Consider the following 18,030-nt stretch of genomic DNA (forward strand, 5'->3'; position numbering starts at 1 on the left):
TGCCTTGAGAGCTCCTCCTTTGATGTTTATGTTCAACCAATTTGGTGGCACCTACTGTCACTAGCTCTGCATTTCCTGGTGGCTTTATTGATAACAATAGTTCTCTCTTGACTATTAGTCCTTCTGGGTCTCTCTTCACTTTCACTGGCAAAGATCATCAGAGTAAACTCAGCCTTTCCTGACTTACATAATTTCTTATTCGGGGCTACTGTCCAAAACTGGAATTCCCAATGCTTTATGACGCTAAGTTTCTGCCTTTGAAGACACTGATCTTTCTGTATCTTTTACGTGTGTCTGTGTGTGTGTTTCATTTTTCTTTGACCCTGATCCTTTCTCCAACATACCTAAAGAGATCTTTCAGTACAAAGACTGCGTTCTATTTAAAGCCTGTTCGAGAACAGAGTGATCAAACAACAAGAGATGAAAACTAAGTCGCTGACTACACAGAAAGCCAGTCATGACCAGCTCTACCATCACTCTCTTCAGCCTGTGATTCTCACAAATGTTTCTACAGTAATGACTGACATTTATGGAGCTAACTTTATTACCTTTTGAGTATGAGGCACCAGTCCAGACATTCACTCTGTATCAACTGGCATAATCCAGGTAAGGAGCTCAAGGCATCTTACGTCCATCAAAGCCTGGTGCTCCTTAACTATGCCCTTTAAGGGAAAAGAGCCAGGGTCATCCCTAGAGGTGAGTGGAAATGAGGAGACCACATGAAAAGGAATTGGGGAAGAGACAGAGAGCAAAGGCTGAGGGACTATGTGTGGCCTCGAGACAGCAACTCCTAATTTCTACAGTGCTGGTGAGCTTGGCCCTTCCACCCCAGTCTCCAAAACCAAGCTAACACCTCTTTATTGTCTCAGAGGACGTTTATATTCACACTGACACTAGACAGTAAGGTATGGACCTCCCGTATCCCATTTATAATCCTCCTCCAACCCCAAACCCTCCTGCCATCATTGTCCCTCATTACAACAGCACACCCGTCACAACTGATGAATGCACCAGCACCTCACAATCCCGGAGAGTCAGCCCTGTGTCCTGGGGTCCTCTCTTGGTGCTGTGTATTACAGGTTTCTCTAGATAAGGACATCTATCTGCCGCTGTGCGCTCTCTCACACACAGCGTTCCCACTGCCTGGCGCATCTTCTGTACCCGCCCCATTCACCCCTTCCTCCTCCAATCTTCATTCTGGTATTGAGTGTACGCATGAGTCAGAACTCTAAACCAAACAGGGTAACCTATGGATGGACACAATAAATTATAACATGCATGGACATTTACCCTCTACAATCCTGTTTATATTGTGCGTAGGGAGAGAGAGAGAGAGAGGAAGGCAGGAAATAGCCTCTTAGACAATATCATTTAAGGAGCCATGTTAGAAGCTGACTACACATATAAGGAATTTGGTAGGGACACAGTCCTGAGGACAGGCCGTTTGGAAGTCTACAGGGTCTGTCTCATCATGGTGTCTCTGGACACCCATGGTTTGGGGAGCACTTAGTTGTTGGGAATCAATGGTTTCATATGTCCTGCAATGTCCTGACCTGTGTACCGAACTACTGTTCTCTCTTAATTGAATTTTAAGTCACAGACGTTTGAGTGGCCAATGATGTAATCAAATTAGTTGTTTGTGGTGATCCCCATGAAGCTCCTTACTTGCTTTAATATAAAAACATCAAGTAGTTTTACTTGGTGGTAATATGCACGGAATTTTCTAGGTGAAAATTGCCGTGTGCCATTACCCACCTAATTGGACCCGTTAAATATTAAGAATGGTTTGTCTATTTTTATACTATACATGTAGAACATACTCATAAATATACAGTGTATGCATATATGCATAAACATACACATTTATTTGAGTACTAGGCACCATTAAATTATATCACATATTTCATTATGGGTTCATATTGCCTTTATTTTTGAAAAACAAAAAAATAACTTAAATGGAGTGATACTAGCCAAATGCTACTTTCTAACTTCAACCTTCTGGATGTGTGCAAGCAGTTCACTCTGTTCTTATTCTCATGATAGCAGAGCTGTTCCCATCCATTTATACACTAAGACACATGATTTTGCTCTACAATCACTGTTTCTCCATTGCCTGCTGTACTACAATTAAAGAACTATCCCGGTATTTTTTGTATTTGGGTTGCGAGATAAGGTGTTTCACCTCAAGCTAATTTCAGAATAGTAAAGGACTGGTACAAAACAGTCAATCCATAGGGAAGCTGGGACCAAGAGATGCAGAAGTACTGAGTGAAGAAAGGCTAAGGCTTGCTAGGGCCCTCTCTTGCACACAGGAAGCTAACCGAACCAGCATTGTCCGGGGATGGACGGCCCTCTGCTCTTCGTGATAGCAAGGGCGTTGCATCAAGCACCGCTCCGCTTTCTTATTCTGTCCTCTAGCGTGCTTCCATTGGTTATGGCTTGCCATGGCACTCCAAGGACACAACAGAGACAATGTCCTCCAGGACCAGTCAGCTCTGACGAGAGAGCTGATCCCACAGAATAACGGCTGCTGGCACAACTGGACCCTTCCTTTGATATGCACATGTGCAGTTGTGCCTATGGGCGTACCGAGAAAACTAAAGTCCAAGTGGATCAAAGACCTCAACATAAAACCCAGACACATTAAATCGGTTAGAAGAAAAAGTGGGGAAGACCCTAGACCTCATTGGTACAGGAGACAATTTTCTGAACAGAACACCAACAGCACAGGCTCTAAGAGCAAGAATCAATAAATGGGACCTCATGAAACTGAAAAGCTTCTGTAAAGCAAAGGACATCAAAACAAAATGACAGCCTACAGACTGGGAAAGGATCTACACCAACCCTGTATCTGACAGGGCTAATATCCAGTATATATAAAGAACTAAAGAAGCTGAAAAGCAGCAAACCAAGTAAACCAATTAGAGTATTCTATCATTTCTTAGCACTCCGCTGCATTCCTCTTCCATCATTTATTGTGAAATGACTTGCTAAGGCTGTGTTCAAAATACTGTTCGCATTGTAACCACCAATTGAGATACCCTTTCCTTCAAACATGTTGGAAGGTTTGTTGAAGTGGGTTTGAATATTTAAGAGAGTAAAAAAAAAATTAAACTAGAAGTCAAGAAGAGACTTGGCCTCCTTTCATTTGCTAAACACATTCAATTCCAACGGTAGCATGTTTGTCCTAACTATGGCTGTCTGAACTGGCATAAACTACCTGAACTTACAACAGAGAAACACAGGGTCAGATGTGCATTGGGAGGTTTTTAATACATGCAAAACTAGGGAATCAAACTGATGCCATATGGTTCCATAGGCCCTATCCTCACCAGGGAACAGCTTCACTGTCTCCAGAGCACACAGATGTTAGGTTATCCAAACAGTCTGATCCCTGATCATGGGAAAGACACAGTGAAAGGTGCAGTCTTGGCTCTGCCTTTCAATGTATTCAATATTTCATGACAAAGCAACAAATATGAAAAGCACTGGAAGCCACTGCTCTGCCTTCCCTATCTGGGCACGTCACTCCTTGCATCAAGAGGTGGAGTCTATTTTCCTTTTTCTTTAGTCCAGACTACACTTGTGACTTGTTTTGGCCCAAGAGACGCAACATAAAGCTGGCTATATCATCTCATTACATAGGATTGAAGATCTCTTCAAGACCTGAGCTACTTTACCAAAACACTCAATCACCCCTCTAGACAATGAGGTCAAACTATCCTCCGGCTATCCCAGCCTCCTCATCTGGGCAACAGGCACAGGATGAAGCCATGCTGAGTCCTCCAACTCCAGTGGAAATGTTTCGAGCTATTGCTACCCAGCAAAGAAAGGCCCTGGTAAAATCTCTGATCCACTGACCAAAAGCACAAGGTGTCTCTGTTTTTAAGCCATTAGCTCTGGGTTTGCTTATTTGATACTGCATGTGGAAATGCCACGTGGAGCTGTGAAAGACAGTCCTGAAGGTAATGTGAAAGGGATTCAGGGAAGCAGAGGTTGAACTGGACATTAAAATGATGAGTGGCTGGTGAAAGCTACATTGCATACCCTCCCCCAACCACTGTCATGCCTGTCTTAGAAGAATAGCATCAAAATGGCAACTGATTAAAGGTACAAGAAAGGAACCAACGGCCGGCATCTCTGCCACCTGGCTAAGGCAATGTTTCTCAGAACCCCTTCCTCCTCATCCCTCCTCTCCCTGGTCATCCTCTTTTCTTCACTGACATCTTCCCATTTCTCTTCAAAGGTGCTCCTCCACCTACCTGAGCACCTCTATTTCCTGCCATAATAACCTGCTAAGATTTCCCCTCATGTCTTAATCTTCATGACTTCAAAAAAGGAGTGCTTTCCCCTAGCAGGTGCCCTCGAAGGGGTTGTGGAATTGTATGGTACCTGGTGTGCAATTAATTTGTTAGAAAGAAAAAAAAAAAGAAAAGAAAAGCGTGCGGTTCCCCCCTCCCCCGGCAAGGGAAGTAATAAAAGTCAATGACTTTTGCTAACTTTCTTCTCACAGTTTCTAATGAGTCAACATGTGTTGAGGAGAAATTAGTCAGAGCAGAATGAATCCTATTATGCAGTTCCACTTTTGTAAGCGTGAGTCAGAGATTCCTGTGTGGCAGCGCTGTGAGCACCTGGCTGCTGGGAGTAGGGTTGGGGTAGGGGGTGGGGTGGGTAAAAGGACTCTTTCTTGAAAACTTAGAAAAGTAGCAGAGAATCCTTCAGAGTGCAAATAAGAAAAGGAACAAAGACCCTGGGCAGGCTTTAGTTCCCTTATTATGGGGAAATGCACAACATTGTTTTTCTCCTAGCCCTCTGCCCTGTGAATGGTCACAACTAGTAACGGACCTGGTGAAGCCCCTACTGTACTTCATAAGGCAAACAGAAGTGAGATGAGTGTCCAGAATGGAGAGCTCAGCAGATCTGACCTCTCAAGCACAAACATGGTCCACCTACTTTTGATCATCATACCCATCACACGCTTGATCTGAGTTGTCTTCCTTGTGAAACACTGAACTGGGAGAGGGGAGGAAGCCCCAGGTGCTTGAGACATTGCTTGTCCCTTCAGGGGTTAGTAAGTACATGGAGATAAGATCATGGCTGGGGTGCCTGTATCTATGGGCTGCTCTGAGAAGATTTGTGAGCATCAATGCATCTTAAGATTCGACAGATATTTCTACTTGGGCTTTGTTAAAACATTACACACAGTATGCAACATAAGATATGGGGTAAAATGTACAAGCTATCCTCTTATTTTTAAAGCCCATGCATACTGTATTTCTGGAACCCCAAGTATGAACCCATTGTTTGATAGATTCCTGCAGAACAAAGTCTGAGGACCAAAGGTAGCAGTAATAACACAATGAAGCTGGAAACATTATTACATCGAGGCTGTGTTCATCACCTTTGCTACTGCACAAAGTCGCAAATACTCCTGGCAAAACTTATCTTTCCAGTAACTGATATGTTCAGGGCAGGGCAACAGTGTATTCGAATAGCCATGGTTTGAAACGCTCAAAATCTTTGATTTTACAAACAAGACTGAATTAGGCAGGAGAAGAAGAGACATATGGGAGGGCACAGAAGTGGCAAGCAATTATTTTTAAGTTGGATATATTCGAGCCTTACTTCGGCAAGGACCCAACCAGTAAATATCACTGTGGGAACGCTAACATGGAAACTGGTTTCGTCTTTGTTTATTTTGTATTGAATAAACATTGATGGGGAAGCTGTGTGCAGGGTATTGTGCCTCCTACAGACCTGCTCGTCCATCTGCCTTGTCAACCTTTCTGTGGAGACAGAGTGCCAGGACCACAAACTCAGTGTGTCCAATTGAAACTCATCTGGCCCCAAACCTGTTCAATCCGTCTGTGTTTCCTATCTGGGTCCATGATGTCATCAGCCTCCTAAATGCTCAAGTGTACCCTTGTCATCACCTTCAGCCTTCACCACCTCCATTGCAGCTCCCCACATACCATACCAATGGCCAAATATGATCACATTGCTCCCCTGTTTCTGTTTAATAGTTCCAGCAACTTCTTGCCTGGTCCTTTTAATCACCTGTTGGGTAGCCTTTCCATACAAGGGGACCTTGCAGGATCTTTGCCACCGTGCATTTATCTGTTTGGAAAAAAGGGGACAGGTTAGCTATGGGAGAAGAGAACTCCTCCTCTTGTTGATTTGAATATGAGAAGACAGAAGAGATGGAGCCAGGATAGATCTTCATAAATCTCTAAGAAAAAGAAGACAAGACATTTAACCTTCATGCCTGGGAAGATACTCAAGAATATGGGTCAGTATGGGTCAGACATTCACACTCTCTCTCTTTCTTCCAGTTAAATCCATGCCTCACCATCCAGGGAACTCTGGTTAACACTGTAGTTAGTTATATGCCCTGTCAGATAAGGAATAGATTCCCTTTAGAACCTATCTAATTTGCTTCCACTTGCTAATATCTTGGAGAAGACAGCTTAAGTTTTGCCTTTAGTATAAGGTCTACATTTAGACTCACTTTTCTCATACTTCAGGAACTGTTTACTCAAATATCTCTAGTTAGAATATTCCTTCTCCCATATTTATTCTTTGAACTCCTATTGAAACTATGATGGCCTTCTCAGTTGCTATGGTTCATATGAAGCTCCCTTTGCTTTAATTCCTGTTATCAGGCTTAATTCATAGCTTGCGAAAGTACATGAAACTACGAACATTTTAGGGTATAGGTATAGGTCCCTAATGTCACCTTCAGTAGCCTGAGGCACTTTCCCAGAGTTTAGAGGAAACTTGCTTCAGGCCAAAACATAATTCATGGCTCAGGCACTTGAAAAGGATGTCAAGATTAGTCCGCAGAGTTCGAAATTGTATTAAAAATTTTTGAATACAAGCTTGAGCACGAGACACAAGAGAAAAAAGGATTACTAAAAAAGAAAGCCAGATGGGCCTAAGTGTGTGTCACAGCCCACTGGTTTCACAACAGTCCCATATAGAATTTTGAATATACTGTCTATTTTTCGTTAGTTTTCTATTGATGTGAAGAGACATCAGAACCTATTAGGGCTCACAGTTTCAGAGGGTGAGTCCATGACCATCATGGCAGGGATCATGGTAGCAGGCAGGCAGGCATGGCACAGGATTGATAGCTGAGAGCTCACATCTTGATCCACAAGCATCAGACAGAGGAGAGAGAGAGAGAGAGAGAGAGAGAGAGAGAGAGAGAGAGAGAGAGAAGTAACTGCGAATGACAATGCCATGAGCTTTTGAAACCTCAAACCCACCCCCGGTGACACACATTCTACCACAAGGCCATACTTCTAATCCTTTCCAAACAGTTCCACCAGCTGGGGACAACTCATTCAAATCTATGAGCCTGTGGGGGATATTCTTATTCAAATCATCATACTGTCTAACTACCAGTTTGCTCTTGAGGGGCATCTGGTAGGACTATATCCTATAAGTTAAAATTCTGAACCGCAGGGACATAGAAGTTGGAGGTCTTTACCATAAACTGTCCCGTTTGAGAAGCTCAGGCAATCTCTGGGGAAAAGAATCAGGCCCCACCCAAAGTGGCCTACAATCAGGCCTTCAGCATAGTTTATTGGTACCTTAACAGAACACATCTGTGTATGAAAATGATATTAATTCTGTGTCCATAGCCTGGCAGTGAGCATTTTTAGTTGTGCTGAGATACTTGCTTCTCAGCTGGAGAGACGCTCTAATGAAACTCCAGGATGATGGGTATCTCTCTCTTCTCATGTTTCCACCGCTTCCCTATGTCTTTATCCTGCCTCAGAACTACTATAGTGCCTATCGTGTTGGGTTTTCTACTTTGCATACCCCTTTTCCTCCTCAGTAACAAACCCTGTCTTGCATTCTCTTCTATCCCGAGCCCTTCAATTGTTTGCTGTACCAATAAATAATCTTATTTTCCTTTTAGTATATCCTTAACCTTTACCAGCGTTTCATCCTAGACATTCTGTTGCCTTAGTCATCACAATAATGGTGACATTTTACGTAGTGCTCATTACCTACAAGGCACTGTTCTCAACAACGTTTGAACTGCATCATTTAATATCCATAATAACTCTATGAATTTAGGCATTACGGTTCTGGGACTCAAGTTCACACAAACCAAATCCGAAGTCAATACTCTTAATTCCACACTTTTCTTCCTTCTATAAGACTTCAAGGAAAATGTTGTGGCTTATTTTCATCGCACACAAATGGCTAAAATGCAGACATTGCCTGATAAAGCCGCTTCTAGAAAGATCTGACAATTCCAAGCTTGGTGAAAAGGGCAACATGACGATCCATTAGGGCACTGCTGGTGGCAGTATCGAGAAGAGGTATCAATCTGGAAAACATCTTAGCATTATCGAGTAAGCTGAAGGTACCCTAGACTCATCATCCATTGAGTGTATGAGAGGGACCATAGACAAATCTGTGTCCATATGCACGCGTCACAGGGTACAAGCCTGCCCATGCTAGTGCTGCTCTGAGAAATCCAGACAGCCAGGAGTGCTGTCAACGGGAGGATGGATGAGCATACCGTTACGGTCACGTTCGTGACTATTTCAAACCAATGAAAAGTAATGAATTATATCCCCCCGCCCCAAATCACACAGATAAAGTGTACAAAGAGAAGGGTGGGTGGCGGATAGGACTGAACAGCATGGCTGATTTCAATTAAAGAATGAAAATGGGCAAAATAAGGACTGATTACGGAGTCATATTCTTATGATGAAGCTGAAAATTAGCAGTGGAATGACTAACACAGAAGTCACACTAAGGGTGACAGAGGGGAAGGAGGGAGTCTGAACCAGCTCTGACAAACTGCTGGGAGGTTTTAAAAAAGGACTAGTTTTTGACTTGGGTATTTCTTGACTTGACACATAGTTTGCCTTAAAATAACTGGCTAAATTCTAATGACTGTAGCACTTCTTTGCGTGTCAATTAAATTTCACAATAAATAGCAATTCTTTTAAAACACAAATGGGGTAACCTGTTTCCTGGGCCCCCTTCTGATATTTGGAAGCTCCTGTCTGTCTACTCCTCTCTCTTTCTCTTCCTACCTCCCTCTCTGACTCTCTCCTTTTTTCCCCTCCTCTTTTTCTCCTTTCCCTGCCTCTCAAGTTCCCACATGTAAATCTATAACAAATAAATAAACAAGTAATTACTGGGTGAAGTAAGATCCTGAGAGAAACAGGGAGAAGGAAGACTGTGAGGAGACAATGGGGAAACAGCTGGTTTCCCTTGTCCCCTCACATCCCGATATGATATGTAGGATGGTACCACACACCAGTGTCTTCAAAGGAAGGAAGGGTAGAATGGGCACCCTCACTGTCAAACCAAGGAACTGAAAAGAATGGGTTTGAACATCAGAAAGCCCCCCAACCCACAGAATCTTGTGAAAGGGCTAGACCTTCTGGAGTTTTCAAACCGGAAGTAATTCTTTGTGCTGTCTTTTCTTTGAATCCCTGCATAAAGCTGGGAGAAGTCTCTATTTGGCATCACCACCCCGAGAGGGTAGCCCAAGATATGCTGTTATATTTTTGGTACAGTCTGGAGAAAGCAAATGCATTTCTAGAAACAAGGGTGGTTGTGGCCAAGCTGGAAGAACACACCGAATGGAAAACAACTTTGAAAACAGGCAAGATAATCAAATTTAAGTAATCTAATTCATTCTTTCTGTCCCTCCTGAGCACAGAACAATAAAGCCGCTGGCTGGCGAATTTTGGCCACTTTGCCATGGACCAAACCACAGAAGTACATTGCCTTCAAATACAGGATTGTGGCAGTTGTGGTTTTGAAAGCAGGAACCCGCTGCATCATTCATTCCAGAAATCTTTCAGGGGTTTTATTTTCCCTTTCAAGAAAGCAGGGGAACAACAACATTCCGCACATTCTTCCACGGAAATGATTGACCAGCCTCGAGGGCAACTTTGCTAGTTACCTTGCCCGATACAGGATACAGACATACTGGTAACAGACAGAAAGACGTGGAACCTCTGTTGGTCCCACATTGGTACCGGCTCAGCCCTTTTCTCCAGGCAGTGGGAGGCTGGCAGCTTCTTCCATGCATTTTCTCTGAACTGAGCAGTCCTCACATAGATCAAGAGCGCTTGTGTCTCTCAGGCGTTCAATTCCTTCTTCATCTTCTTTTCCACTCCCTTCCCTCTCTTGTCTTGGGCAAACTCTGCAAGCTGGCAGTCTGATCACCAAATCAAGGTCATTACCACATTTCGAAGGAATGCTATGAGGGAGAACAGAGCAGGCTGCCAGAGTAGGAGGGTGCCACTTTTCAGATCACAGCACAGCACAGAGACAACAATTTCCCAACAAGCACCATCCTTTGTTGTAAATAGATGTAGTAGAGGCACAGATCAGTGTCACAGTCTCTCTAAATGATGAAAACTATTATCAGTAAACACAGGTGGGTTCCAGTTCTATGGGTTAGGTAGCACTTAAGATTTATTTGTTTGCTTGTGTTAGAAAAACCTATACGAATTGAAGAACTTGAAGGCTATAGAAAAAGGAGTTCACCTGCAAGTATAAACTGCATCGCTCATCACCTCACTACCAGATAACTACTTAGGAATGTGGTTTGTTTGCTACCTTTATGTTATATTATAGGCATTTGCTTTATTCAAAGGATTTCACTAGAAGCTACACAATACAAACAAAATAGGTGAAAGGGCTTATATCTAGACATGCTAATTCAGCTCATTATTAAATTTATAGAATTCTGGGAAATTAGTCTCCAATGCAGTTGACGTAAATACAAATCAGTCAAACCACTCAGTTTCTCCTTCTGCTCCATCACAGCTGATGGCTTTTGCTGTGGGCCTGGTAGGATCAAAGATTGGTCAGATCTCACCATGGCCTGGCTTTTCTCTCTCTTTTTCTCTCTCTGCTTTCTTCCAGAAAAAAGCAAACTGCTATCACCTCCTAATCCTCAAGTGTCCTGGGTCACATGTTGCCAAAGCCTCCTGAAATGAATCCAAACAAATGCACCCTGCTTCAGTGTGTCCAGTGTTATATCATTCTGTGTCGCTTCATCCTTGTAAGGAAAGGGAGGGACAAATCTGCAATCACCCTTCCCCCTCCCCCACACAGACATCCATTGCACTCTATTTGGTAATGCTGGTTTTGGAAGCTAACTTAAGTGGTTAAAGGCTTCCAACGTTGCAAATACAAAAGTGCATTCATTTCTATAGTCAAATAAGTTAAAAACAAAAAAAAATCTTTATATAAAAGGGCTATGTCTAGATAAGGATTGTTCCTAAACTCAATAGTAAAAATCCTATCTATCACCCAAAGTGGAATTACACTTAAGTTTGCTCTTAACTTGGTAAGAGGAGGGAAAAGTGAATAATATATCTGTTGATAACAACACATGCCTCCTCTTCTGCCTGTCACGTAGCAATGAAATCTCCAGCAATAAATTCAGAAATAGTAAAGAGTACTGAAAGCTTCCGACTTTCTTCAGGATCTGGCCTATATACCTGCACTACAAAACCTATAATCTTAATCTACACAAGGGATATTTGTGGGAACCTCAGTTTGATCAGTGAAAGAATATTAAAAAGATTACGGGACATAGAAGGGTGAATGAGAGTTTGCCAGGAGGGAAGTTGCTTAGTGAACAAGTCAATAAAAAATATCTGTAATAAAGAAATTTCACTATTTATGGACACACAAACACGTGGTATAAACTGCAACGAACCTGTTGTAGCCACATATTTTTACACTCCCAAATTGTTTGTTAACTCTTTTCCTTTGGAATGTATGTGTCTCCTCTTTGGATATATAAATTTAAACTATTTTTGTAATCAACTCTAGCAATCAATCCCTGAGACAAGGTTTTACTATGCAGCCCTGGCTAGCTTATAGCTCACTATGTAGACCAAGCTGTCCTTCAGCTCACAGAGATCAACCTACCATTGCCTCCCTGGGATTAAAAGTGTGTGGCACTAAATATAAATATCAGTGGAATGAAATTTCTGTTATGTTATGTTTTCTAAGAGCAAATTTCAAAATGAAATTAACACCAACTTCTATAATTGATATTGTGTGCCTTTTTATATACAAGGATTTGTATGGATTTGTGTGGTGTAAGGTGTTAGGGAATCAAACTTTCTTTAAAAGTGTTAGGTGGTTTCATTGCCATCTTGGGTTGTTGTTGTTGTTTTGTTCTTTGAATAAACTGCCATTTGAAATGTCCTTTATAACACTCTAAGCTATATTCTATTCTTAGAGGTTTGCTTATTTCTACTCCAGATCATATTGTTTTAATTGTTAGAGTTTTACAAAACATGTTATATGTTGGAAATTTATTTGTTCTTACTGTACAGGTATTTAAACCCCATCCCATAATTTCTAGACTTCTTAACAAGGTCTGTGCCATTTAAATACTGTACATACTGAGCCTGTAGATGGGCCCAACACAATAACAGACAGTAGAAGTAAGTACTTTGTCTGAGTCCGGTTAGGTGGCACAGTGGGTAAAGTGCTTACTGCCAAGCCTGATGACCTGAGTTCGGTTCCTGGGACCTGCATGGTGGAAGGAGTGAGCCAGCTCCTAGGCTTGTCCTCTGACCTCAGCATGTACACATGGTGGGCAGGGACCCGTGTGTGTATACACACGTACACACACACGAGCACGCACGCACACGCACACACACACACACACACACACACACAAAATAAAAACATAAATGTAAAAGAGTTTTAAATATTCTGTTACTATGCAGTCAGCTTTGGCTTGGAGCTCAGTGGTAGCTCCAGCCTCCCAGGTGTTATAACGGAGACAATAGGTAGAAGACCGGTTAGACTGAATGGGCAAAGCTCCTTTATGTCTCAAAGGTGGAACACAGTACATCCTCAAAAAAATTCCCATTCGTTGGCCTGTCTTGCCTTCTGTTGTATTCAAGTAGGTACAAGTAGAAAATCAAACTGAGAACCATTATTTGCAATCAGGGAGTTAATATCTTGAAGGAATCGAAGATATCAAAGATAAAGAAGCCCTGCTGTAAGGTACATCAAGATGTAAAACCAAACAACTGCCAGGTCTGTTGTCGTGGAGGGCAACTGACCTGACCAAATGGCACAGAAGTATGATGCCCAAGGAAGCAACGGACAGATGACCACGCCACTTCCCTAAGGCTGTTGAAAGAAACACACCAGCTTAGTGTCCTAAAACACGCAGGGATTCACCAACAGCTCTGGAGAAGTCTGAAATCAGCGTTACCGAGTGAAATGTGTTGATCATCCTCATGAGACACTGAGGGGAAGATCTGTGTCCTCACCTGCCGGCCTTGGTTCAGAACTATATTCTCTGCATCTCTCAGCACCTGCCTACTCCTGCATTTTCATAGCCAGCAATGGAGAATCATCTTGTATCCGTCCTCATGCTGGCTCTAGCTTTAGTGAAGTCTCCCTTGGTCTCCCTCTTCTGAGGACACATGGTATAACATTTAGGGCTTGCTCCAGATAACGGCGCAAAGTATTTGTTTCCAGCCCTTAACTTCCACCTGCAGAGTCTCTAGAAGGTGCTAGCGATTGAGCTCATGGGCTAGGTAAGCACGCTGTACTTGAGCCACAACCCAGCCACGGTTTCCCTTTTATTCTTCTGGATCTAAGCCCTGCTCTCCTAGAACTTCCACTCTAATCGCCGAAGAAACACACCACACACACCTCTACCTCAAATAAACACACATGTAAGCAATAGATAGTAGAGCTAATATGTATTTAATTTCTTAAAAAGTGAGGTAACAAATAGAAAGTGGTAGAGCAGAGAGAGTAGTATTGTTTTCTGTAGAATGTCAGAGATAGACTCTGTAATATAACATTGCATCAAAGAAGGAACGAGTCGGGTGGCTGGCTAGAGGTAGGATATTCTAGGCCAAGAAGCTAGCACACACACAAGCTATGATTCTTCAGGGTGCTCCTATGGCTAAAGAGCAGTGAAGAAACAGGCCCACCTCTCCTGATGTCACACATCTACGCTCTTCTTCTGGCTCTTCCCGTCTGCTGGATTGTGTAGTCAATTTAGCTGTTTACAAGCAAAGGGAATCAGGCCCATCATCCCCACCCAAATCTGGAGAGGCCGGTAATTATGACTCAATAAATGGGTGCAAAAAAATTTTTTTTTTCCTAAAGGCAGAACCTAAATCTCCCTACAGACAATAGCATCATCATCCCTAATGTTCCTGTGTCAGGATGTGAGGATTTTTCCCATCACAATAAATGGACATCAGAGATTGGCAGAGATGCACAAACAACCATTAATAAATGACCTCCCTCTTTTGTTACTGCTGTCCATGAACCATCGGGTCATTTCCCCACAGCCCTGATCCTAGAAACATCGGCCCCCTTCACTGTTTTAATCAGTTTCCCAGACTCACTACCCCTTGCTAAGACAGCAGACATACCTCCTAGTCTAACCATACCTTTCAATTTTTATTTCTTTTCTATGAAGTCTCTGCTCATAGGAACATTTTAACGTAAACAAAAATGAGAATCCATTTGCTTTTTGCCATTTTAATTCACAGGCTCTACAGGGGTGGCTGAATTGCTTTCTCTGCCCTGACATATGCCATTATTGTAATTTTTCTAAAGTAATTTTTATTAATTACCTTATATGCCACAAGTGACATTGTAACTGTAGATTAAAGGTAGCTCCCTTTAACAAACGAGCAAACATAAGCAAAGGGAAGGCTGGGCCAGAACTGAACCCAAGCATCTTGAATTGTACAGAGCCTGTCCAGACTCTGCCACGCCTCCCATTTCCTTCCCACTGGAGCTTCAGCTTCCTTCACTTTAGCTTTCCTCTACCCCAAGATCTTCTTGAAACTCAGTTTGTCCTGCCCCTCCACATGTGCACTTCCGCTGTCTCTCAGCTCTCAGGTCTCTGAGCCTTCTCTGAAGCCCTCAGCCTTCAGCCCAGCCCATGAAGTCTGGGTGGTTATTTATCTCGCAATTCCATCTATGATCTCCTCTCTCCGAAGCAATCTGTGTTCCCTGACCTCAGGGAACACCTCGCACCTCCACTGTGGCATGTAGAGAGGGCATGGAAAGGGCTGAAGACTGATGGCTGCTTTTCCTCAAATCAAAACTGTGTGCTTCTGCTACACTGAAGGTCTCAGAAGTCAGCGATTCTGCCCCTAATGTGTTGGAGTTAATTGCAAGATGATTATTTTTCTTTTTCTTTTTTTTTTTTTTCTTTTTCACAGCCTCATAAATTTGAGAAAGTATAACACTTAAAAAAAAATCTTATTCCAAAGCTAGGCATGGTGGTGCACAGATGTAATCTTATCACTTAGGGAGGCAAAGTGGATCTCTGTGAGTTCGAGGCCAGCCTGGTCTACAAAGCGAGTCCAAGACAGCCAAGGCTACACAGAGAAACCCTGTCTCAAAACAACAACAAACAAACAGAAAGAAAACCATCTTATTATTCCAAGCCTGGAAAGGTTGCTCTGCAGATAATGACCCCTGTCATCAAGCCTGGGGAGATCTGAGTTTGATCCCCCAGACCCCACAAGGTAGAAGGAGAAAATGGTTTGTCCAACCCCTCCTCAGACCTCAGACCTCCACATCTCCAGGAGAGCACATCTCACAAAACAAATGAATGAAAATATAACGTAAAAACCCGACACTTGTCTTACGACCTCAGTTGGTGATTTCAGCGGTTTTGCTCAGCATGGTGGAATAGAGGGAAAGTGGATGGACATCTCAACCACACCAGTGCCTTACCACAAAGGTTTGGACACCATTCAGCAATCAGTAAAGTTTCGTTTACCATTTGCATGACTTTTGAAAAGATAGATAAATAAATAAACAAACAAGTAATTAATTAATTAAATTGCACGTAGAGTTAAGGCCTCCAGCCCTACGTTAAACATTCAAAGCCTGTTGACCAGCCTTAAAACCAGGATCCCTGCTGGGTGAAAAATGTGTCTGAAGCACACATAGATAATGTCATCTATAATTTATTTTCTCTCCTGAAAAAGGGAACTGAGAGGGAAATGTTTTAAAACCAAGTAAGTAAAACAGAGAGGCCCAGAATCTTCTTCAAGAGTGATTAAAAATAGGAACTGTGCGGATCGTCGCAGCAGCTTCTCTCGCAGCTGCGAGGCCCCCCTGCACCTCTGGAAGCCCAAAGTGTTGGCAGCAGCACACAGCAGTGCAGGGCAGGTGTGCACCTACCCCTCTGGGGTGGGGGAAGGGCTGCATTTCATTCCTTCTGTGTGAGTATGCAGAAGGTGTTTTTTAGAAGGTTTTGGTCCTGAAGAGCAAATCCAATGCAGGATACATGCTAAGGACATACACTGCCACCGAGTTACCTCCCTAGCACGGACTTGAACAAAGTCCTTTGAATTTAGTTAATCAGCGCTCTGTGACTGTGCTATACACAGTCTATGCCACTTTCGAGCAATTTTATTTTTAATTTGTGTTTGTGTGTGTGTGTGTGTGTATTCTTGTGTATACATGTACATCTGTCTGTAAAGGTGAGCAATGAAGCCTGTGAATAGGGGGCAAGATGTTGGGTATCTCCCTCAGTCCCTTCTCCGTCTCTCTCATTTCCATATCTATCTATCTATCTATCTATCTATCTATCTATCTATCTATCTATCTATCTATCTATCTATCCATCCATCTATCTATCTATCTATCTATCTGTCTATCTATCTATCCATCCTATCTATCTATCTATCTATCTATCTATCTATCTATCTATCCATCCATCCATCTATCCATCCATCCATCTATCTATCTGTCTATCTATCTATCCATCCTTTCTATCTATCTATCCTATCTATCTATCTATCTATCTATCTATCTATCTATCTATCTAATCTATCTATGAGTCACGGTTTCTCTCTAAACCTGGAGTTGACCTAATTGGTTAGACCGGCTGTCCAGAGAGTGTCCCAGTGTCTCTGTCTCCTCAATACTGGGATTACTGGTGGCTTTTTCCTTTCTTTTTTTAAATATGAGTTCTAGAAATCAAACTCTTGTCATCATTTTTCTTGTGGCATGCCACTGAGCTCTCTATCTAGGCCCTAAGTTACTGCTTAATAAGTAAAGGTAGGCATCATAAACTCATTTCTTTTCTTATTTCCACTCTGCCCCAAGCCCCATAATTCAGCACAGCTCTCCCAGTTGAATCCTAACCTCTCATATTAAGGAGAGAGATTGAAGTTTCTACCAAGACGAGATTGGCAGGATGATATCAGAGTTTCACTACCCCCTCTTTTCCGCACCCCAGATTACCACACATCACTGCAGAATGCTCGCTCTGTTACAAACGTTCATGGTTGTCCTTCCTTCCTTCTCCCGATTCCCTGCTCCCAAATTGCAGCACATTGGCTGCATCTTCAAAGCAATGCCCAGGGTTTAAGCTGAACAGTTCTCCTCGAAGCCTACGGGAGGCACACAGCAAGAATTCTGTAATATCTCAGAGGATTTACTCCTTTTTAAGTTCCTTTAGACGAAGCCTTTGCAAAGGGATTTACAAGAACTGAAGATTATTTAGTGATAATGGGTAAGAAATGCGGCTGGAAGTGTAAAAGGCAGCCGCCTTCCCACCGAAGGAATTCCTTCCAAGCAATGTCATTATGGAGCAAAGAATGCCAAATGAATTTAATCATTAGCTTCTAATGGAAGGCCTTGGCTAAACTTGATTCTCCTTGCTATGTTAGTGATTTTCTCTCCAGCGGGGCCCCTGACAAGTGTAAACAAAGAGATGAGGGAGCGCCATTAATCTCAAAGTGGGTGAGACAGGCCTGGGCCAGCAAGTCCTGGAAAGAAGCAAGTCGCCCTCTTTGATTCCCCTCCTGCTCCCTGAGTTCCCAGAGCCCCCCCCCTCAACCAATGGGTCTTGGCCAGTGGATGTCAAATGGGGACTGTTAAGTGCGCCAGGGCAGGATTCTCTCAAACAAAATGGGAACCCAATAATTCTCCCAGATTAAAAGCACCAACCTCTGTCTTTTGGTGTTTGCACCAGATTTAAAAAAAAGAAAGAAAGAAAGAAAGAAA

Source organism: Meriones unguiculatus, chromosome 1 (genome assembly GCF_030254825.1).
Source record: "Meriones unguiculatus strain TT.TT164.6M chromosome 1, Bangor_MerUng_6.1, whole genome shotgun sequence".
NCBI classification, from domain to species: domain Eukaryota; kingdom Metazoa; phylum Chordata; class Mammalia; order Rodentia; family Muridae; genus Meriones; species Meriones unguiculatus.